This window comes from Rhinoderma darwinii, chromosome 1, assembly GCF_050947455.1.
Source record: "Rhinoderma darwinii isolate aRhiDar2 chromosome 1, aRhiDar2.hap1, whole genome shotgun sequence".
Classification (NCBI taxonomy): Eukaryota; Metazoa; Chordata; class Amphibia; order Anura; family Rhinodermatidae; genus Rhinoderma; species Rhinoderma darwinii.
In genome coordinates, this window is record NC_134687.1 from 448553969 (window position 1) to 448575695 (window position 21727).

General features: G+C 47.2%; 1 long non-coding RNA gene across 1 annotated transcript in view; it reads right to left on the reverse strand.

Annotated features, from left to right (window-relative positions):
• The window catches only part of LOC142656844 (uncharacterized), a 61867-nt gene that overhangs the window by 26571 nt on the left and 13569 nt on the right, over positions 1-21727 (reverse strand). The window lies entirely within an intron of this gene.

Genomic DNA, 21727 nt, shown 5'->3' on the forward strand with positions numbered 1-21727 from the left:
ATTTTAGATTTATGCTGATTACTTTCTTAATGACCAACTGGGCGTGTTTTTACTTTTTACCAAGTGGGCGTTGCACAGAGGAGTGTATGAGCCTGACCAATCAGTGACCAGTGTCCTACACTTCTTATTGTTCCAGCCCAGCTTCTTTCACTGCAGAATCACACTGGAACAATGAGATGTGTATGTGTATGCTGATTGGTCAGATTGGTCAGCATCATACACTTCTCTGTACAACGCCCACTTGGTCAAAACTAAAAACACGCCCAGTTGGTCATTAAGAAACGAATTAGCATAAATCTAAAATTGCTCATAACTTGCTAAAAAATGATTGTTTTTCAAAATAAAAACCACTGCTGTTATCTACATTACAGCGCCGATCAGATTATGTAGGAGATAGGGCACTTATAATCTGGTGACAGAGCCTCTTTAAATGATGAACCAGAATCCTCCTGAATGGTTTAGTGGAGGAAATTTGATTCTTCTGCAAACATTTTGAGATTCCATGTTTGGGGTTGAGAGAGATTACTAAAACATGAGCCTTCCTAAGGCCTGTCCCACCGTGCTGTCTGAGATGGTGGGGTTATAGACCCTGGAGCTCTGTCAGGCAGTGGATCATTAAACAGATATGAATATTATTTTTAGTTGAATGTGTGTAGAATCGGCCATAAAAAAAGGGAATCGTGAATTTAAACTGTTTCTAACAATTTGTTTTAGTTGTCCATCGCATCTAAGCAGAATGGACCATAGGCTACAAGAAACCAACCAACTGACCAGAGCAACAGCATATATTTTAAACTGCTTTTTTGGTTAGTAGCAACGCCCATTTCAAAATGCTTCACCGACCGACTGCATAATCGCAACTTTTTTGGTTGGTATGGCCTTTTAGTTATGGTGGAATAGTATAGGAGAAAGGACTATTAAGCATTATTCGGATGAGCGTACGAATCGGCCATGTGACTGCTCTTTTTTGTTTTGTTTTAACAGGCGTCACATGGCTGCATGTAATTCTATAGGGCTATTCACACGGCCATTGTTTTAACAGACCATGTGAAGGGCCTGGGAATAAATAGGACATGTCCTATTTTCAAGGATCCCTCAATAGACTCAAGTCTATGAGGGATCTGTGAAAACAGGTCCCGCACGGGTGCAAATTTGATACCCGCTCATCTGAATAATGCTTTAGTGTGAAACTTACCGATGCTACAGCTATAACCTACCATTGTGTGTGCTTATATTCTTTCCTTCTATGCGATGGGCTGAGCGTTCTTTTAAAATGTTGTTGTTCTGATCCATTGGTTTCTTTAAGAGTAGGCTTACACGGGTCGGATTTGCTGTGGGAAACGCTGCAACAAATCCTACCCAGATTTCACAGGGAATTCTGGCCGATAGTCCACATTAAATTGTATTTGATTTGCCGCAGATTTTCGGCCGGATATGCCGCTACAGACAACAGAAGAGGGGATAAACAAAAAGCCCATCCTCCTCCAACATAGGTTTTATTTTAAAGTGGAATAAGTGTTTTTTTGCTGCAGTAATGCAGCTATTCCGCAGCAAAAAAACCAGTTGTCATTTGTTGCGGATTTTCACTTCCCCAATGAACATAATGGGGAAAATAGGCAACATATGTGCAACCATCCTGCGGTATAAATTGACATTCTGCAGTTTTAAAATCTGCATCGCAGGTAAATTTCTCCATAGAAATTTTCCGCAGTGCGTGGATGACTTTTTAAAAAAAAATCTCATCCACTTTTCTGCCACTGCAATATGCTGCAGATTTTCCGCTTGCAAATCTGGACAGAAAATTTGCAGCAATTATGCTATGAGTGAACAGAGCCAAATAGTCAGTAAAGGGCAAGTGCTGATCTTACACAATGCTTGGCAGGCTCACCTCAGTTTTAGGGGTAACAACAAGAACCCCAGATACATTGAATTTTTTTTTAATTTACTAAAATGGATACATAATATTTAAAAAAGGGAATTTTATATTGTATTTGTTTAAATATCCAAATGCATTTTTAGCCTGTTTGTACACAAGCTATACAATAAAACTAAAGCTGGAACTAAATTGTGGTTACTTTCATCAGTACTACTTGGGCTTGGCAGGACCGGGGATCCGGGATGCAATGGAAAAAATCCTAGTACCAGTATTTTTCTTGCAATTTGATGTTACCTCACATTGAAAGGCAAAAACTAAAGCAAAGGAAAACTGTGATAACCTATAGCACTTCTGCCAGGGAGTCTGAGGGGTTTTCTAAGATGAAAATGGGTAATGGTGGACAAAGGAGAGTGCTATTTCTTAGGCACACAAAAAGATCCATCACTGCAGCCAGTGTTGGGCTCCTTTACACTGGCCAATAATCGGCACGCGAGCGTTCATATGAACACTTGTTCTCGATCATTGCCCAGTGTAAACAGTTCTTCATCGGCTAATCTGCTCGTTTACACAGCGCTAAATATTATCATTGTCGGCAGCACATCTCCCTGTATAAACTGTGCGGTTAGCTTGCCCTAAGGACTATGACATGCACAGCTCTTCTTAGGATATCAGTATGTGTGCACATAACCGCTCTAATTCCATGTATCTCAGGAGCCTGCCAGAAACTCGTGACTGTCTGAGATGTCAATAAGGGTATATTCACACAGAGCTTTTTTTTTACACGTTTTTTGACGTGGAAACCGCGACGGAAAATGCGCCAAAAAACTGCCAAAAATGCCTCCCATTGATTTCAATGGGAGGCGGAGGCGTTTTTTTCCCGTGAGCGGAAAAACAGTCTCGCGGGAAAAGACGCGACGTGCCCTATCTTCGGGCATTTACGTCTCTGACCTCCCATTGACATCATTGGGAGGCAGAGAAAGCGTATTTCGCGGCGTTTTTTGCCAGTGGTGCTCAATGGCAAATAACTCTGTGTGAACCTACCCTAAGGGTCCTAATACACGGCCTGATATGGCTGTAAAAACGGGCGCCGATCAATGAGACCGTTGATCGCCACTCGTTTGCTTCTTTCACAAGTTGCTATGATTAGTAATGTATCCAACACAGATACAGTGGAAAACTAGAAAAAAAAATGCGTGAGATGACCTCCGTTATATGCGCGAGAGAGAATACATCAGTTACGTGCACTGAATTTCGATTTTAATGGTTTTTTTTTCCGATTAATTGTACGTTGGGCTGGGCAATCGTCCAAAATGTCTTCTGCCCTATTCACACGACAGGGATTCTCGGCCGTGTGACGGAAGTTTTTTGAACGGCCGTCACACGGCCGCAGTAGGAACAATAGACCCCAAATGTGGCTATCCACACGGCCAATTTTTGATGGCCCGGTAAAATGAAACGTGCCCTGTTTTGGGCCGCTCTCGCGGCCGTACGGCTCCCATAGAAGTCTATGGGGACGTGTAAAGCACGGCTGTCACTTGGATGTGATCCGAGTGATGGTTGTGCTTTCTGCCACTCACTCGCTCGCTCTCTTCTCATCACAGTGCGTAGTGCATGTGAGGAGATTTTTTTTGCTCCCTGTAGGAGCGGAATCCCTAATCCACGGCCACGACATTGCTGAAGCTGCGGCCGGGGACTCCGCTCCAGGATATATATGGACAGTGAAGCCAGGGACTTCTCCTGACGCGGAATCACCAGCCGCTGTGGCCGGGGATTCGGCTTCAGGAGCAGGGGACCGCTCCAGAAGGCCATGACGTCACTGTCAATATATGGACAGTGAAATCAGGGACTTCTCCTGGAGCGGTCCCCTACAGTGGCGCTATATACAGGAAAAGGGGGTGCTATGTACAAAGGGGCTCTGTGGCACTACCTACAGGGGGGCTGTGGCAGTATCTACTGAGGGCAGTATATGGCATTATCTACAGGGGGTCTGTGGCAGTATCTACTGAGGGCAGTGTATGGCATTATCTACAGGGGGGTGTGTGGCGAAAAGTTGACAAATTAAATTTGTCTGTTTTTTAGATGGACAGGGAAAAAAACTGATGCAAAATCGGCCGTTAAAAACGGAACACGGAACGGATGGAAAACGGCCGAAAAAAACTGACCAAAAAGGCAGACACTCTGACCCTGTCGTGTGAATATAGCCTAAGGCCCTTTTACACGGTGCAGTGAGCGCCGATCAACGAGACATCGTTGATGGGCATTCGCTTGCTCCTGTTAGGCTTGATTTACACGAGCGTGTGCGTTTTGTGCGCGCAAAAACCGCTGCATATTGCGCACACAAAAAACGCTGCGTTTTGCGCGAGGAAAAGGCACTTAACCGCTCCGTGTGTCATCACCATATGATGCGTGGCTGCGTGATTTTCGCGCAGCCGCCATCATTATGACACTCTGTATGTTTGTAAACAGAAAAGCACGTGGTGCTTTTCTGTTTTCAATCATACTTTTTACTGCTCTTGCGCGAATCACTCGCGTCACAGGGAAGTGCTTCCGTGTGCTGCGCGTGATTTTCACGCACCCATTCACTTCAATGGGTGCGTGATGCGCGGGAAACGCACAAATATAGGACCTGTCGTGAGTTTTACGCAGCGGACACCCGCTGCGTAAAAATAACTGACTGCACGGCCGTATAGTCTAACATAGGTCCATGCGAGGTGCGTGGAAACCACGTGCGTTGCACGGACGTATTACACGTTCGTCTAAAAAAGCCCTTACACAAAGCTATGGATGGGTCGAGCGGCCGTTACTCCGATCGCTCGTACCCATACATTATTATCATGTCGGCAGCACGTCTCCCTGTTTACACAGGAAGATGCGCTGCCGACAATGATAATCTTTTACTATTTTAAAACTATACGACCAGCAGATGATCGAGCGTTTTTACACAGGGCAATTATCGTCAACGAGCATTATATTAACGCTAGTCTGCCTGATAATCATTCTGTGTAAAACCCCCTTAAGTATGCTGTATTTCCCTTCAGTGGAAATAAGAGGCCTAGGCCAACCCCATAGCATTATCCCTCCTCCACCAAACTTTACAGTTTACCTGCCTGACTGCATTTTGTTAAGTTTTTCTGGCATTCGCCAAACGCAGATGATTCCATGTGACTGCCAGATAGAGAAGCGTGATTAGTCTCTCCACAGAACACGTTTCTGCTGCTCCAGAGTCCAACGGCGGCAGCGGCGTGCTTTACACCGCTCCATCCGACGCTTGGTGATGTAAGACTTGCATGGAGCTGCTTGGCCATGGAAACCCATGCCATGAAGCTCCTGGCGCGCAGTTTTTGTGCGGATGTTAGTGCCAGACAAGGTTTGGAAAACTCTGCTGACTCAGTAACTGCAGTGTTGGCGACTTCCGCCTCAGAACTTGGCGAACCCCGCTCTGTAACTTTGTGGTCTGCCACTTCGTGGCTGGGTTGCTGTAATTCCCAAACACTTCCACTTTGCAATAATACCACTCACAGTTAATGGTGGAATATCTAGGAGGAAAGATATTTCACAAACTGACCTGTTGCAACAATCGTATAAATTACAGTACAACGCTGGAATTAAGTGAGCTCTTTAGAAAGATCCATTCTTTCATAAGGGTTTGTTCACACAGGGCAGATACACTGCGTAAAAGTGCACAGCGTATCCCTGCAGGGAACTCAAGCCGAAAAACCGCACCAAATTGTAATGCAGTTTTTCGGCTGGAATGTCTGCTGCCGAAAACAGCAGGTAAAAAAAAAGCCTATACTTACCCATAGCCATGGCGATCCGTCCCTCTGACGTCCTGCAGCCCGGCTTCCTGGGAAGACCTTTCATCCCATGTGACCACTACAGCCTGTGATTGGCTGCAGCAGTCCCATGTGATGAAAAGATTTTTGCAGCGGAATCGCACCTTTTCCGCCTTAAAAATCGCAACATCTGCTACTTGTTGCAGTTTTAACTCCCTATTGAATTGAATGGAGAAAAACTATAACCAAAAACCAGGTCAATTTGAGGTTTTTTATGCAGCGCGTGGATAAACAGCGCTCTCTGCTCCTGGCCGTTAGTGCGAAGTGTCAGCTGTAATACACAACTGATACCTGCAGCGTATGGAGCCGACTCAGTGCGTGAACCCACTCCATACTTCACCCCCGCACCATGACATATAGTTTAGTCATGGAGCGTAAAGGGGTTAATGTCCCAATACTTTTGTCCATATAGTGTATGTATTTAAATGCCATTAACCCCTTCCCACCGCAGCCCTTTTTCCGATTTCCATTTTCGTTTTTTTTTTATTTATTTTTGTTTTTTCCCGTCCCCACCTTCCAAAAGCCATAATTTTTTATTTTTATTTTTCCGTCGATATAGTCCAATGAGGGCTTGATTTTTGCGGGACATGTAGTTTTTTGTAGCACCACTTATTGTACCATATAATGTACTAGGAAACGGGGAAAAATGAAATGGTAGAAAATGAAAAAAATAGCGATTTCTCCATTGTTTTTTGCACGTCGTTTTTACGAAATTCACTGTGCAATTAAAACAACATGTTAACTTTATTCTGTGAGTCAATACGATTACGGCGATACCAAATATATATAGTTTTTTTTTCTATATTTTACTAGTGTAAAAAAGAATTTATTTTGTGTCGTCAAATTCCGAGAGCCATAACTTTTTTTATTTTTTCCGTCGATTTAAGTGATATGGTTTATTTTTTGCGGGATAAGCTGTAGTTATTAATAATACCATTTTGGGGTACATGCAACGTTTTGATCACTTTTTATTTAATTTTTTGTAGGAGATGAGGCGACCAAAAAAATTGAGATTCTGGCGTTTACAAGTTTCTTTTTTTTTTACGGCGTTCACCGTGCGGGTTAAATAATGATATATTGTAATAGTTCAGACTTTTATGGACGTGGCGATACCAATTATGCTTATTGTTTTATTTATTTTTTTATTTTTAAATTCTTTTTTATTTTCATTTTGTAATTTTGTAACACAAAGTATACACAACACAATTGGAAAATGCCAGTGCAAAACAGGCCACAGGTCGACTATCAGCATGACATAAGTGCATGGGGTCACATGAAATTAATACATCGCTCGAGTATGAAAGAATCTCCGATATGCACCGTGAACCCGCAGCCGTGCATAATACTCCAGAAGCGAACATGAGAACAGTAAGGCCTCATTTACACGAACGTGATATACGTCCGTGCGACGCGCGTGCTTTTCACGCGGGTCGCACGGACCTATACAAGTCTATGGGGGCATGCAGACAGTCCGTGAGTTTTGCTCAGCGCGAGTGCGCTGAAAAAAACTCACGACATGTTCTAAATTTCTGCGTTTTTCGCGCATCACGCACCCATTGAAGTCAATGGGTGCGTGAAAACCACGAAGGTCGCACGGAAGCACTTCCGTGCGAACTGCGTGATTCGCGCAAGAGCTGTCAAACTCTGAATGTAAACAGAAAAGCACCATGTGCTTTTCTGTTTACAAACATCCAAACGGAGTGTCTTAGAGATGAGCGAACCGAACTTCACCGGGTTCGGCCGAACTCGGTTTGACCGAACCCGGCAAAAAAAATTCCAGTACGCGACGTCAGGAGACAGTCACTGTCCAGGGTGCTGAAAGAGTTAAACTGTTTCAGCACCCTGGAGGGTGACTTCCGATCACAATATACATGAACGTGTAAAAAAAAAAAAGAAGTTCTGACTTACCGATAACTCCCGGCTTCTTCCTCCAGTCTGACCTCCCGGGATGACAATTCAGTCCAAGTGACAGCTGCAGCCAATCACATGCCAAGCACAGGCTGGAGCCAATCACAGGCTGCAGTGGTCACATGGACTGCCGCATCATCCAGGGAGGTGGGGCCGGATGTCAAGAGAGGGACGCGTCACCAAGGCAACGGCCGGGAGACCGGACTGGAAGAAGCAGGAAGTTCTTGGTAAGTATGAACGTCTTTTTTTTATTCACAGGTTGCTGTATATTGTGATCGGAATTCACTGTCGAGGGTGCTGAAAGAGTTACTGCTGATCAGTTAACTCTTTCAGCACCCTGGACAGTGACTGACGTCGACTAGCCTCATCTCTATGATGGCGGCTGCGCGAAAATCACGCAGCCGCGCATCATACACTGATGACACACGGAGCTGTCAAGTGCCTTTTGCGCACGCAAAATGCTGCGTTTTTTTGCGTGCGCAAAATGCACACGCTCGTGTAAATGAGGCCTAAGAGGAAGAAAGAAAAGCAGAGACAGTAGGAAGGAGAGGAAAAAAGGGGGGGGGCGAAGCTGACCTGACACATCGGATCTAGGTCTGAATTCAAGAGGCCATGATGGTCTTATATTCTGCAGTTGATTGAAATCTGATCCATTCACGCCATGTTCTGAGGAAGGAGGCATGGGACCCTTTCATTGATGCCGTGAGGTCCTCCATTCTCATGATCTCCTGAATCTTGCCGAACCACATGCCCACTGACGGGGGACAGGATTGTCTCCACAGTGCAGGAACACACGCCCTAGCCGCGTTCACCAAATGGCGAACTACTGAGCGTCTATACGTAGACAGAGGGACCTCACACAGATGGAGCAGGAAAAAGCCTGGGAATCGTGGGAGGGCGAAATCTGTAAATTTCGAGGAAATGCGCCACACCTCGGACCAGAAACCAGTCAGGAGTGGGCAGTTCCAAAAAATATGTATAATTGTACCCACATGGTCACCACATCTCCAGCATAATGGCGAGGCCGCCGGGATCATTGCATGCAATCTGGAAGGCACCCTATACCAACGGGACAGAATCTTGAACCCTGCCACCTGAAATCTGCTGGCCAAAGAGGACTTATGCGTCATGGTGAACAGGCGTTCTTTTTGTTCATGGGGTAAATGTCTCGCCCAAGTCCCTCTCCCAGCTAAGCAGGTAAGGGGGTGGAGGCAGATTGGAGGGTGAGATCAAGAGAGTATAAAGTCTGGACAACGAGTGACGAATCGTGCCCGTGCCTGTACATAAGAGTTCAAACGGGGAGCAATCTCGCGGTTGCGCTGCAGGATGTTCTAATGATGCCAGGAAATGTCGCAACTGGGTAACCTGCCACGCCGAGAAAGGGTCTGGGTCAGACAAAGACTGTAGTTGAGCGCTCGACATCCACCTCCCATCCTGCAAAAAGTGTACGGCCCGTTCCTTACCTGCCCTCAACCATAGCTGAAATGGGCCACTGTCCAGTCCCGGTGGAAAAGCATGATTGCCCAAAATCGGGAACATTGGGGAGGGGGACGGCGAGAACTCCGCCTGAGGAAATACCCGTGCCGCAACTGCAAGGGTGGGACCGATTGTCGGGTGTGTCCGTGCTACCAGGGGAACATGTCTACTCAACCAAGGTAGTGCCTGTAAAGGGACTGTCATAAAAGCCTGTTCCATAGTTACCCATTCTTTAATCCCGCCATGTCGGAACCAGTCTAAAATTCGTGTCAAGTGGGAGGCGTGATGGTAGGAGACAAAGTCCGGTAGACCAATGCCCTTTACACGAAAAAGCAAGGATCGGGCAACACGCGCCGGTTTCCCTGCCCAGATGAATTTGTGCACAAGGGACAGCAGGGATTGAAAGAACGGGCGTGGGATATGTATCGGTAAGGCCTGTAAAAGATACAGAATCTGCGGTAAAATGTTCATTTTAAAAATCGCACACCTACCAAACCAGGTAAAGGTGCCCGACATCCAAGAATCCAGGTCTGCCTTTATACGTTGAAGAAGTGAGGGAAAGTTCACCGCATAAAGGCGAGATAGATCACTGGGAAGTCTGGTTCCCAGGTATTTAAGCGAGTCTCTTGCCCACTTAAAAGAGAAGGACTCAGACAGGTCAGTAACCAGAGTCTGTGGTAACGAGATGTTAAGAGCCTCTGACTTCTGGTAGTTTATTTTGAAGTTGGATAGTCTCGAGTATCTACTCAACTCCGCCATCAGGTTGGGCAAGGAAATTCTAGGGGCTGTGAGGAAGAAGAGTAAATCGTCCGCGTAGGCGGCAACCTTATGGGATCTGCCTCCCAAGTCCAAGCCCGTAATATCCGGGTTGGAGCGGATATGGCACAGCAAAGGTTCCAGGCATAAGATGAAAATCAGTGGAGATAGGTAAATGAGGATGAGAAGTGCCCGTTGACCTTAACCTGGGCCAATGGGGAGGAGTAGAGACCCGAGACCCAGGACATCATATGAGCCCCTATTCCTATATGTTGTAAAGTTTCCCACATAAAGTCCCAGCTGACCCTGTCGAAGGCCTTTTCTGCGTCCGTCGACAAAAAACAAGTGGGGAGTGACGAAACTGCCACCTGGTACTTTAAATTAATCGCCTGTGTGGTGTTATCTCGTGCTTCTCGTAAGGGCATAAAACCCACTTGGTCGGTATGTATCACATTGTGTAGGAGCGGAGACAACCGATATGCCAGAATCTTCGCAAATATCCAGTAGAGAAATAGGACGATAACTCTGGCATAGGGATGGGTCCTTCCCCTCTTTGGGTATGACCGTAATGTGCGCCCTCAATGTGTCTCCAGGGATGGAGCCCCCCTCGGTGAGTGAATTAAAGGCCCGGAGGAAGTGGGGCGTGAGCACGTCTGAGTAGGTCTTATAGTATGGCAGGGACAGGCCGTCTGGGCCCGCGGCCTTCCCCGTGGGTGAGTCCTTCAGTGCCCATGACAACTCCGGGGAGATGGGGGCCTCCAAGGCCGCAATATCGTCTAGCGGGATAGATTTAATCCCTGAGGACCGAAGATACTGCTCGATCTTCTCTAGCTGACTGCTGCCTTCCAGAGAGGAGGATGCCTTCGGGAGGTTATAGAGAGAGTGGTAATAAGCACGGAAGGCCTCTGAAATGTCTTGTGGGAGCTGCAGCTGTTCATTATGTGGGCCTAGGACGTGTGGGACATAGGTACGTGAGCGGGTTTTCCGAAGAGCACGGGCCAGGGTCCTACTGGGTTTATTACTGAATTCGTAAAAGTGCCGTCTACATTTAACTAAGGTGGCCTTCGCCTTTGCAAGACAAAGTGAACGTACCTGCTCCCTCAACTGCCCCAGTTCTGCCCCTAATACCCAATCCTGAGATACCTTATGGGACTGTTCCAGTCTATGTATTCGGGACAGTAAGTCCCGGAGGTGAGCCGTCCGCTCCTTCTTAAGTTTGGTTCCGGTTCGTATAAAGGAACCGCGCACCACGCATTTGTGCGCCTCCCAAATACAAAAAGGGTCCATCCCCGGTGTGTTGTTTGTGTCGAAGTACTCCACCAGGTCCCTGCGAACATCGGAGACCACTGTCGGATCATGTAGGAGCGATTCGTTCAGTCGCCACTGCCAAGAACGAGGGTGGGCCGTTGGGTGAGCTAAGGTGAGAGTAATAAGGGCATGATCTGATATCATTATGTCATCTATTGAAGACAATGTAAGGCTAGGGAGATATGTGTGACGCAGGAAAAAGTAATCCAACCTAGAGTAGGAATTGTGTGGTGCCGAATAGAACGTGTAGTCTTTGGTTGTGGGATGCAGAACCCGCCACAAGTTGGTGCTCATGCAGCAGTCGTCGTATACGACGATGAGCTGTCCTGGGTAGAGAGGAGTGCCCTCGCGAGGTGTCTAATACGGGGTCCAGTGTGACATTTAAACCCCAGTATTAGGGTGCCTTCCATAAAGCCATCCAGCGCTGTTAAAACTCTGTCCAAGTAGGCCACTTGACCAGAGTTAGGGAGATAGTATGAGGCCAGTGTGTACAGTGCGTTATCCAACTTACCCTTCAAGAAAAGTGCAGGTCTCTACGTGTTCCCAGTGGAGGGAACGTGAGATCAGGATGGAGACTCCCTTAGTCTTGGAGTCAAGGGATACACTATGATACCCATCAGGGTAGTTAGAGTCCGTGAGCTTCGGGATGCAGTCTGCCCGAAAGTGGGTTTCCTGCAGGAAGGCCACGTGTGCTTTTCTTTTCCACAGAAGACGGAGAATGGAGTACCTCTTTTCCGGAACATTCAGACCCTGCGTATTTAGGGAGACAACGGTAATGTCAGACATGGTAGCGGATTTAGGGATGGACAGAAGGGAAAGGGGAGGGAGAAAAGAAAGAGAAAAAGAAGAAGAAAGAACTCCTACACAGGAGCAGCAATAAAGAAGGAGCCAGAAAACACGAGTTCCCTAAAGTCGGAGTACAATATCTCTCCACTACTCAACGTGAGCTATGTCGCCCGCAGAAAGCCTTCGAACACGACACAGCTGCACGGAACCCTAATAGGGAACGAGGAAAGACAGTAGTGCAAAAACAGCGTGTCAGCAATTCAATTGTCAACTAGTTATTTCAATTAAACTGAAGTGCATTGAAGCCCCGAACTCACCAAATCAACAATTAACAATTCCAGAAACCACCTTCCCCCACTTGGTGAGAAAGATGAAACATCCCCCAACTGGTGAAAACCTTCCCTCCCCCCAGGCCCACAGCAGTACAGATGGCCGTAGAGCAATACCAGCAATGCGTTTTTCACCGTCCTACAAGAGCCCTATGGAAGAAAAAGGTGGGAAGAAGTACAAGTAAATGTCCACATAGTAGTGCCGAAGATCAGTCAGTCCCTCCGCGGTGAACGTCGTCCTGGAGGATGAGTGTCAACGGGCCCGAACCCACGGTCTCGGCGTGGAGGTCGACGCTCCTGGGGTCGGAGTTCGGGCGGCTCCGCTCCTGGTCGAGTCGGAAGATGAGACACATAATCTGGATACGGGCCTCCTCTGGGAGCGAATGGTGCCGGAGGGTCAGTCCAGTCTGGTAACCGCACTGGTGGGATCTCCAAGAACCGGAAGGCCTCCTCTAAGTCATCCGGGGAGCGGACCGCAAATGACATTCCCTGCTTGCGAAGGATGATATGGAAGAGGTGTCCCCACCTGTAGGTTGTGCCTGCTGCCTTTGTCGCTTCCAGTAACGGATGGACAGTTCTGCGCATGGAGAGTGTCAGTCTTGAGACATCTGGCAGGACTATGATGTCGGTACCGTTGAAAGGGACGGCCCCCTTCTCCCAGGCTTTCCGGGCAATCTCCTCTTTCTGCTTGTAGAAATGTACTCCACATATAACATCTCTGGGTCGGTTGCCATCTCTATTCCGGGGGCCCGCCAGTCTGTGAACTCTGTCCATCTCTATGGGCATATCCCGCGGACGCTCCAGGAACTTGTTAAAAATGTGTGTCACAGCATCGTAAAGCCCATCTGGGGGTACAGACTCGGACAAACCCCTCAGTTTCAAATTATTACGCCTCCCCCTATTCTCGACATCATCCAAATGTAGGGAGAGGTCCCGGAGTTGCGTAGCTTGGGTAGCCAAGGACTGGGAGAGGACCGATATGTCCAGGGAAGATACGGAATGCTGGCGCTCTGTTTCCACCCGCGTGGCCAGGGCTCGTACATCCTGTGTGACCTCACCAAGGGCCCTGTCGTGTTTCTCCTCTAACCGGGCGAGGCGGAGGTCCAAGTCGGTTTTTGTGGGCAATACTCTGACTGTCTCCCAGAGTTCTGCCAGGGTCCGTTCCATTGAGAGCGGGGGGCCCGAGGACAGGCCTACGTGATTATCCCGTGTGCACTGGTGGGGTGGGGGTCCCCCGGAAAATGTCCGGCATTCCCTGACTCTGCTGGCTGTCTGGCGGTAGAAATGGCGCCTCATGCACCCTGCCAATTGGCACCGTGTTAGAGACCCAGCGTCCGGGTGCCGGCTGGAGATGGGGAATGGCCTCTGCCGGGGCCGGTGGGGTTGGCCCTGGAAATTCCGTCCCACACTGACCTCTGTCTGCAGACGACATCTCTCCTCCAAGGGCTCGGGAGTGGTCGCCGGTCTGTAGCCGGCCGGAGGGGGAAGAAGGCGGGGTGTGCCCACGCGGCGACGGAGTCTGGGTGGGGCCTACAGGAGGAGACGATAAGGACCGCTGCGGAGTGCCATCCAGAGTGGACCGGAGAAACCGGCCGATGGAAGGGGTGCCTGAGGCGTCCGGGAGGTTCCTGCGGTGTTTCCCCCTGGTCATTCTGAGTCGAGAGACCGGTGAGCAAGCCCTGTCGGGCGATTTTCGGCGGGGTGAGTCCGGAGCTGCAGACACGCGTCCTCACACCGCCATGCCTAAGCCACACCCCTCGTTTTATTTTATTATGCTCTAGGGGGAAAATGGGAAAAGGTTTTTTTTTTTACTTTTTTTTATTTATTTTTTTACATAAAAAAAAAAACTTGAACTCTTTTTTTTATTTTTTTTATTAGTCCCCCTAGGGGACTTCAACCAGCGATTGTTAGATCGCTTGCACGGTATACTGCAATACTAATGTATTGCAGTATATCGTGATTCTGACAGGCATCTATTAAGCCCTGCTGGAGGCAAGGCTTAATAGGTGTACAAAGATGGCGGACGTGGGGGCCTTCATTAGGCCCACAGGCAGCCATAGCAACCATCACCCGCCCCCCCCCCGTGATTGCGTTGCGGGGGCGCGATGAGCTATTAGAGGGGTCGCCCCCTCTTTCTAATGATTTAAATGCTGCGGTTGGTATTGACCGCAGCATTTAACGAGTTAAACGAGCGGGATCGCGCTTGATCGCGATGCCGCTCGTTACTCCTGAAATCTCTGAAGTGTAGGCTGTAACATACGTGAGTCCGTTCCATACTTCCCCCTACCCGACTTTGGCGTATGGATACGTCAAATGTCGGCAAGGTGTTGTCCCAGAATTGACAATTACCACCTATCCACATAAAAGGTAATCATTTTCTGGTAGCTGGGAGCTCCACCCATAGTGAGAATGGGTGTCTCGCACCCCCAGATCCTCCTTACTGCACCCCCTTCAGTGAAGAGGAGCTTGATTGTAGTAGAAGTCTAGCATGCACCAGCAGCTCCATTCAATGTCTACCAAACTGATGGAAACAGCTGAGCGCTGCACCCAGCTGTTTCCAGCATTCCCATTTGACTTTGAATGCGCATGTCAACCGCCACTACTTTCAATATTCTTTACTGCGGTCTAGCAGTGAGAAGGAACAGGGCGATGCTCGCAATCTGTGGGGTCCCCAGTGATTAGACTATTATTACCTATCCTGTGCAGAAGTAAAGATTTATTTCTTGTGCTTATGTCATTTACATCAGTTATGGGAAAAATAAAGAGGAGCTAGTTTTCATAGTTCTCACGAATGGAGACAAAGTGTAAGATTAGATGTAATGGTAGTTAAAGAGGACCGGTCACCTTTTCTGACATGTCTGAGTAAATACTTGTATTTTCCATAAAATAAGGATCTTTTTTTATAACTCGTTGTGCTGATCCTCTATCATGCCTCCTTTTACATTTTTTAATAAATTGACAGCTGGATGTTCCCATTCTCCTTGCCAATGGTGTGTGTTCCTGCAAAGTCAGACACTGTCCACACTCTTTGGATACATTCAGTCTATGTAGGGACAACCCCCCCCCCTCCAACTGGTAACACCCAATTGTTTAATTTAGGCCACTTTCACATGTCAGTGTTTTGCGTCAGTATTTGGAACCAAAGCCGGGAGTGAAACATAAACAGAGAAAAGTATAATAGAAAGGATTGTACCTATATCCGTATTTTGGACCCGGTCCTGGTTTTTACTTAAAAATACTGTGAAATCGCATGTAAAAGTGGCCTGATTCATAAGTTTATAGGAGGAATAACAAAGGAAAGTCACAATGTAGAGTTATAAGAAAATATGCTCCAGAATTGCTAGTTCATGGGAAATACAAGGATTTACTAAAAACAGACATATCAAGAGATGACAGGTCCCCTTTAAACCTGAATTTTCTGGTTTTCGGAGGAGATTGAGAATAATGTCAAGTAAATCCTATTTGTGTAAAACTTGTCTCCTGTGTCCGAAAATAATCAGATTTTTCTTTTGTTGGACATAACCGAATGTAAGTAACAGCTGCATTGTTGGTTGCTCTGTTTAGTAAATATGAATACATGAAACTTGGTAAGGCCTTGTTCACATCTGCGTTGGAGGCTCTTTCAGGGGCCTCTGTCACAGATTCAGCCGAAAATACTGCTATGCTTCGCTATTGTTACCAGTAAAACCACGGACACTGACGGAACCCTTTAAAGTCAATAAGTTACGTAAGCAGTAGGTGGTGTCTGTCGTGCAACGGAACTGGCGCTTCCGGTATTTTTGTTGTTCTGCTCCTCTGACGGAGCAGATGAACGGAAAGCCTATTGCAGGTGTGAACCCAGCCTAATCTAGATTATTAGCAGAAAGTGGCTTCGTCCTCATCTTCCATCAGCCTGTTTTCCCCGTCTGCAGGCTATCTGTAATTGTTTAGAAACCTCCTTAGTTCCCCCCAAATATGCATCTGCCGTAATATGGTAAATAGAAGACAGAGGAGGGGGATGTAACTGCAGTTTCTCTTTTTCCTGTGTCTGTGGCATTGCATGCTGGGAGAGGGGAGGGGAACAGAAGTAGGGGAGACTTATGATTGGCTCAGCGTGCTAACCACTAGCTTTAAAGGGTAACTAAGCTTTTAAAAAACTTTTGACGTCATAGTGACATGTCAGAAGTTTTGATTGGTGGGGGTCCAAGCCCTGAGACCCCCATCGATCTATAAAACAAAGTGGCAGAAGCGCTCGGGTGAGCACAGTGCCGCTTCGTTTCTGAACGACCTTACTCGAAGCAGTGTACGTACGGGCTCAATAAGTGTATGAGCCAGTACACGCTCTCTCAGCTTTTCAAGAAAAGCTGACCAGAAACTAAGCGGAACAGCGCTCACCTGAGTACTTCTCAGTACTCGGACCCCCACCGATCAGAACTTCTGACATGTCACTATGACATGTCAAAAGTTTAGTTACACTTTAAAGAATAGAGTAATACACAAAACACATCTTGCTGCCGATTTATTTTTCATCTATTGAAGACACCAGTTTGAGTCTGTAATGTTTCCGTAATCCACTCTAGTTCTGGGCCTATGCCAGTTCTTAGAAGCCGTTCCAAATTTTTAAAGATAGCCATGCTTTCTATTGTGCGCTCTAGGGACACTCCTACTTGGCTTTGTTTCCACAGCAGAAAGAATATTTGAACAATTTGAAATAACTGTCTTCTGTAACGTTAGACTAGAGATCATACAGCACTAAAATCCTAGTAGACTGCTATTTTGATGGGCATACAAAACTATGGATTTTCATGTGCACTTTATAATAAAAAAAAATAAGTATGTCAAGCTTGGTCTGCATGGGAGCAAAGAAATGTGTGTCCGAATGCTTAGAAACAACACAAATTTTAAGTATCACAAAGCTGGCTTATCTGTCCGTAGTTAATGAGGTTATGTCCCAGCGATCATCCGTCTCTATCAGGGAAACCACGCAGCAGGAGAAAGTGAAGTATCACTACACAGCACTCACTGATGATATAGGCATCACTATTGTTAAAATGGTATTCCCGTTTTAAGCATTTATGACATAACGCGATATGCCACAAATTCCTGATAAGTGCCGGCACACCTGTGGGACCTTCACTTATCTGGAGGACAAGGGTTTGGTGACCCCCATTTGCTATTTCCCAACCGCCACAGCCTCCATATAGTTCAATGTAGAGGCGACTGTGTGCACGTAAGGATAGGCCATCAATATCAGATCGGTGGGGATCCGACTTCCACCCCCACGATCAGCTGAGTGATGGGGCCACGACGCTAGTCACCGCAGCCTTTTACCAGTTTACAAGGACAGCGCCATACGCATTCATAACGGCTGTGCCTGGGATTGCAGTTCCGGTCCCATTCAAGTGAATGCGACTGAGCTTTCATAGCTTCAATTGCTATGGATGCGTACACCACTGTGCCTGGTAAACACTGAAGAGGCTGCGGCAACGAACGCCGAAGCCTCTTCAGTCAGCTGATCAGCAGGTGTGCTGGATCTGACCTCCACAGATCTGATACTGATGGCCTAAGCCTAAGGATAAGCCATCAATATAAAATGCCTGGAGAACCCCTTTGAGAAGTGCTCGGCTCTTTCCATAGCTCCTATAGAATTAAGTAGAGAGCAAACGGGGGTCACTGGACCCCTGTTCTCCTGATAGGTGTAGTCATGCCTCTTCGAACTTCATCTATAAAGCATTTATGACATATCCTGTGTGTGTATATGTGTATATATATATATATATATATATATATATATATATATATATTTATTATAAATGCTTAAAAGGGTTTTCCAGTCGCTAAAAATTGATGGCCTATCCTCAGGATAGGCCATCAATAGCTGTTCGGTCAAAGTAGACTCCCAGGGACCCCGCCGATCTGCTGTTTTGAAGGGGTGCAGCGCTCATACGAGTGCTGCTTCCCCTTTATTTCTACTTGCTCACTGTGAATTGCCGACACACACGTAGCGGTGGTTCACATGTATTGCAGCCTTCTCCCCTTTGATCTGGGAAGCTGCTAGCCACGGGTGCCTCCTGGAGAAACCTATATTTAGCGCACAAGAAAATGGCGACCGCACACTGCGAACACCAATGTCACCTAAGCCACTAAATATAAATAAATATGCATTACTGCTAAATCTACTTACAATAGGGAGGTACTTAGTGCACATTCTAATCAAATTGTGTTTGCCCACCTGCCACAACACGGCGTCCCGCATAGGTGTGGACCTACTCTAGACATACACCCAGAACTGGGACTAAGCCTACATATATCTGGGGATGGTAGGAACCAGCATTAAACAAATTAAAATCACCCAGGGCAGGATGGGAGGAGCGCAAGATCAAAAAATGGAGGCATTGCACTCCTCCCATTCTGGCAGTATTTCTCAAACAGCGCAGTTTGTGAACTGTTTGCGTGCTGCTGTGGTGAAAGTGTATCCTGAGTGGAGAAGTGGCACCATTGGGAATAACTGATGTGGAAACTGCAAAGAACAACGTGGCATTGGATGTGGGAGGTGAATGTCGGCTACGAAGGTATGCAAGGGCCAAATGACACGCTACAGTAGAGCAGCTCACCGTGAATTTCATCCAGATGTGTGTCTAAAACAACAGTTCAGCGGATCACTCTGCAGTTCCGAAGCAGACGGATGATCACTGCCCCTATGCTAACAAAGGTGCATCTGAAAAAAGGCTTCAATTTGCACGGCCGTATCGGAATTGGACCAACGATGGGGAATTTTTTCATGGCATTCTCTAGGCCCACTCATCCATGTGGAAGGCACTCTGAACCGATTTGTGTATGTATCCATCGTTGCAGATCACGTCCACCCATACATGCTGTTTGTCTTCCCTGGGACAGATGGAATCTTTCAGCAGGACAATGCGACATGTCCGACAGTGTTTGGAAGAGCACGACCAAGTACTTCCCTGGCCCCCTAATTCGCCAGACTTGAACCCAATTGAGCAGCTGTGGGACCACTTCGATCCTCTTGTTGGCTCTATGGATCCTCCCCCACGCACCTTCCAGCAAATGTGGGATGCACTGCAATCAGCATGGCTCCAGATACCTGAGACAACCTACCAGCACCTTATTGAGTCACTACCAGTCTAACTGCTGTCCGTGCTGCACATGGAGGTTACTCTGGATATTAGCTGGTGGTCATAATAATGTAACTCGACTGCGTGTGTGTGTGTGTATGTATGTATGTATGTATGTATGTATGTATGTACGTATGTGTATGTATATAATATCTCCCAGTGAAGAGGATTGATTTTTCTAGGATGCAATACACACAAAGAAACTTTTTTTTTTTGTTTTACTTGGCACCAGCACTCCACAGATTTGGACCAACTGATTTTAATTTAGGAATGACCTCATAAGTGTTTCTGCTCTTGCTTGTGTTCTCTGTTTGTTCACTAGGAGCATATGGTAAGGTGAGCTGTTTCCATCTGTTCGTATGTTGTGGTACTGTTGGGTGGTATCTGTTGCTGTAGTGCTGCACTTGTGGGTGGACGTGGCCCTGAATCAAGGAGGCTTGGCATGGCCCGACAGCATGGGGGCTTTTGGGTCTCGGAGTAACGACCGCTCGTCCCTATCCATAGCTCCGTGTGACAGGAGCAAGCGAGCGCCGATCAACGGTCTCAGTGATTGGCGCTCGCTGCACCGGCCGAGTGTCAGCTGGTGTAAAAGGGCCTTTAGGCTCTATTCACACGACCGGGTCAGAGTAAGGACCAGACATTTTGGCCTTAAAGGGGTTGTCCAGGATTTTTTTTTTTTTCTAAAAGGTGTCCCCCAGCCTTGATTTGCCTTCCCTAATACCCCCTATTAGGCTGGGTTCACACACACTATTTACAGACGTAATTCGGGCGTTTTAGCCCCCGAATTACGTCCGAAAATGCGGCTCCAAAGCGGCAGCAAACATCTGCCCATTCATTTGAATGGGTTTTACGATGTGCTATGCCGACGGTCATCTTTTTTAAGCGCCGCTGTCAAAAGGCGGCGCGTAAAAAAAGACGCCCGCGTCAAAGAAGTGCCTGTGACTTCTTCAGACGTAAATGGAGCCGTTTTCCATGGAAAAACAGCTCCAATTACGTCCGTAATCGACGCAGCGAAAGACGCCTGCACATGCCATTACGGCTGAATTTACGGTGCTGTTTTCAGGAGAAAACAGCACCATAATTTCAGCCGTAACGGACGCTGCCATGTGAACATGACCTTAAATTTCGAACCAGTTTCTGTTTGATTTCCATCGTCACTGCTGCTCTTTCTGTTTGTTTACATCCCTTGCTGTTTGTTTACATCCTTTACTGGCTGTTTCCGGTCTTGTAACCCACCATACCCATGATCCCCTGCTGCATCTGAGGAGACAGTTGCATCCCCCCCTTCCTCCAAAGCGCCTCAGCAATTTGCATACTGCCACGCCCCTCTATGGTCACAGTGTCCTTCCCTGCTCTAATTACAAATTACAGACAGCTCCCTCCCTGCACACTGTCTGAGGCCAGATTTACACCAACGTGTGCCTTTTGCGTGCGCAAAAAAACGCGGCGTTTTGCGTGCGCAAAAGGCACTTAATAGCTCTGTGTGTCATGAGCATATGGTGCGCGGCTGCGTGCTTTTCGCGCAGCCGCCATCATTATGACACTCTGTTTGTATGTTTGTAAACAGAAAAGCACGTGGTGCTTTTCTGTTTTCATTCATACTTTTTATTGCTGTTGCGCGAATCACGCGCGTCCCACGGAAGTGCTTCCGTGTGCTGCGCGTGATTTGCACGCACCCATTGACTTCAATGGGTACGTGATGCGCGAACAACGCACAAATATCGGACATGTCGAGAGTTTTACGCAGCAGACACACGCTGCGTGAAACTCACGGACAGTCTGCACGGCCCCATAGACGAACATAGGTCCGTGTGACGCGCCTGAAAATCACGCGTGTTGCATGGACGTATTACACGTTCATCTAAATAAGCCCTTATGGACCGTGACGTCAGTGGATACTCCTTGAGCGAATCCCCGTTGCCGACTCTGGCCGGGGATTCCGCTCCAGGAGGAGCCACTGACGTCAATATCCAGATCATCGACAACGGGGATTCCGCTCAAGGAGTAGCCACTAATTCTGAAGCAGGAAACTATCAGCTCCCTGCTTCAGAATTAGTTCAGAGCGGAGGGAGCTCCTCCGCTCGCCGAAGACTCCCCGGCATCATTGCCAATCTCCACTTCAGAAATTTCTGGACAACTGAGCTAAAAATCACGGACAGACCAAAAGTTTTACTGACACATTACAAAATCAAGAGTAAGGCCCCATGCACTCGACCGTAGATTTAGTCAGTAATTACGGACCCATTCATTTCTATGGCCGTAGAAACCTTCCGTAAAGAATAGGACATGTCCTATTTTTGTATTTTATGAGCCATGGTCTGCAAATGCGGATGACTGTAC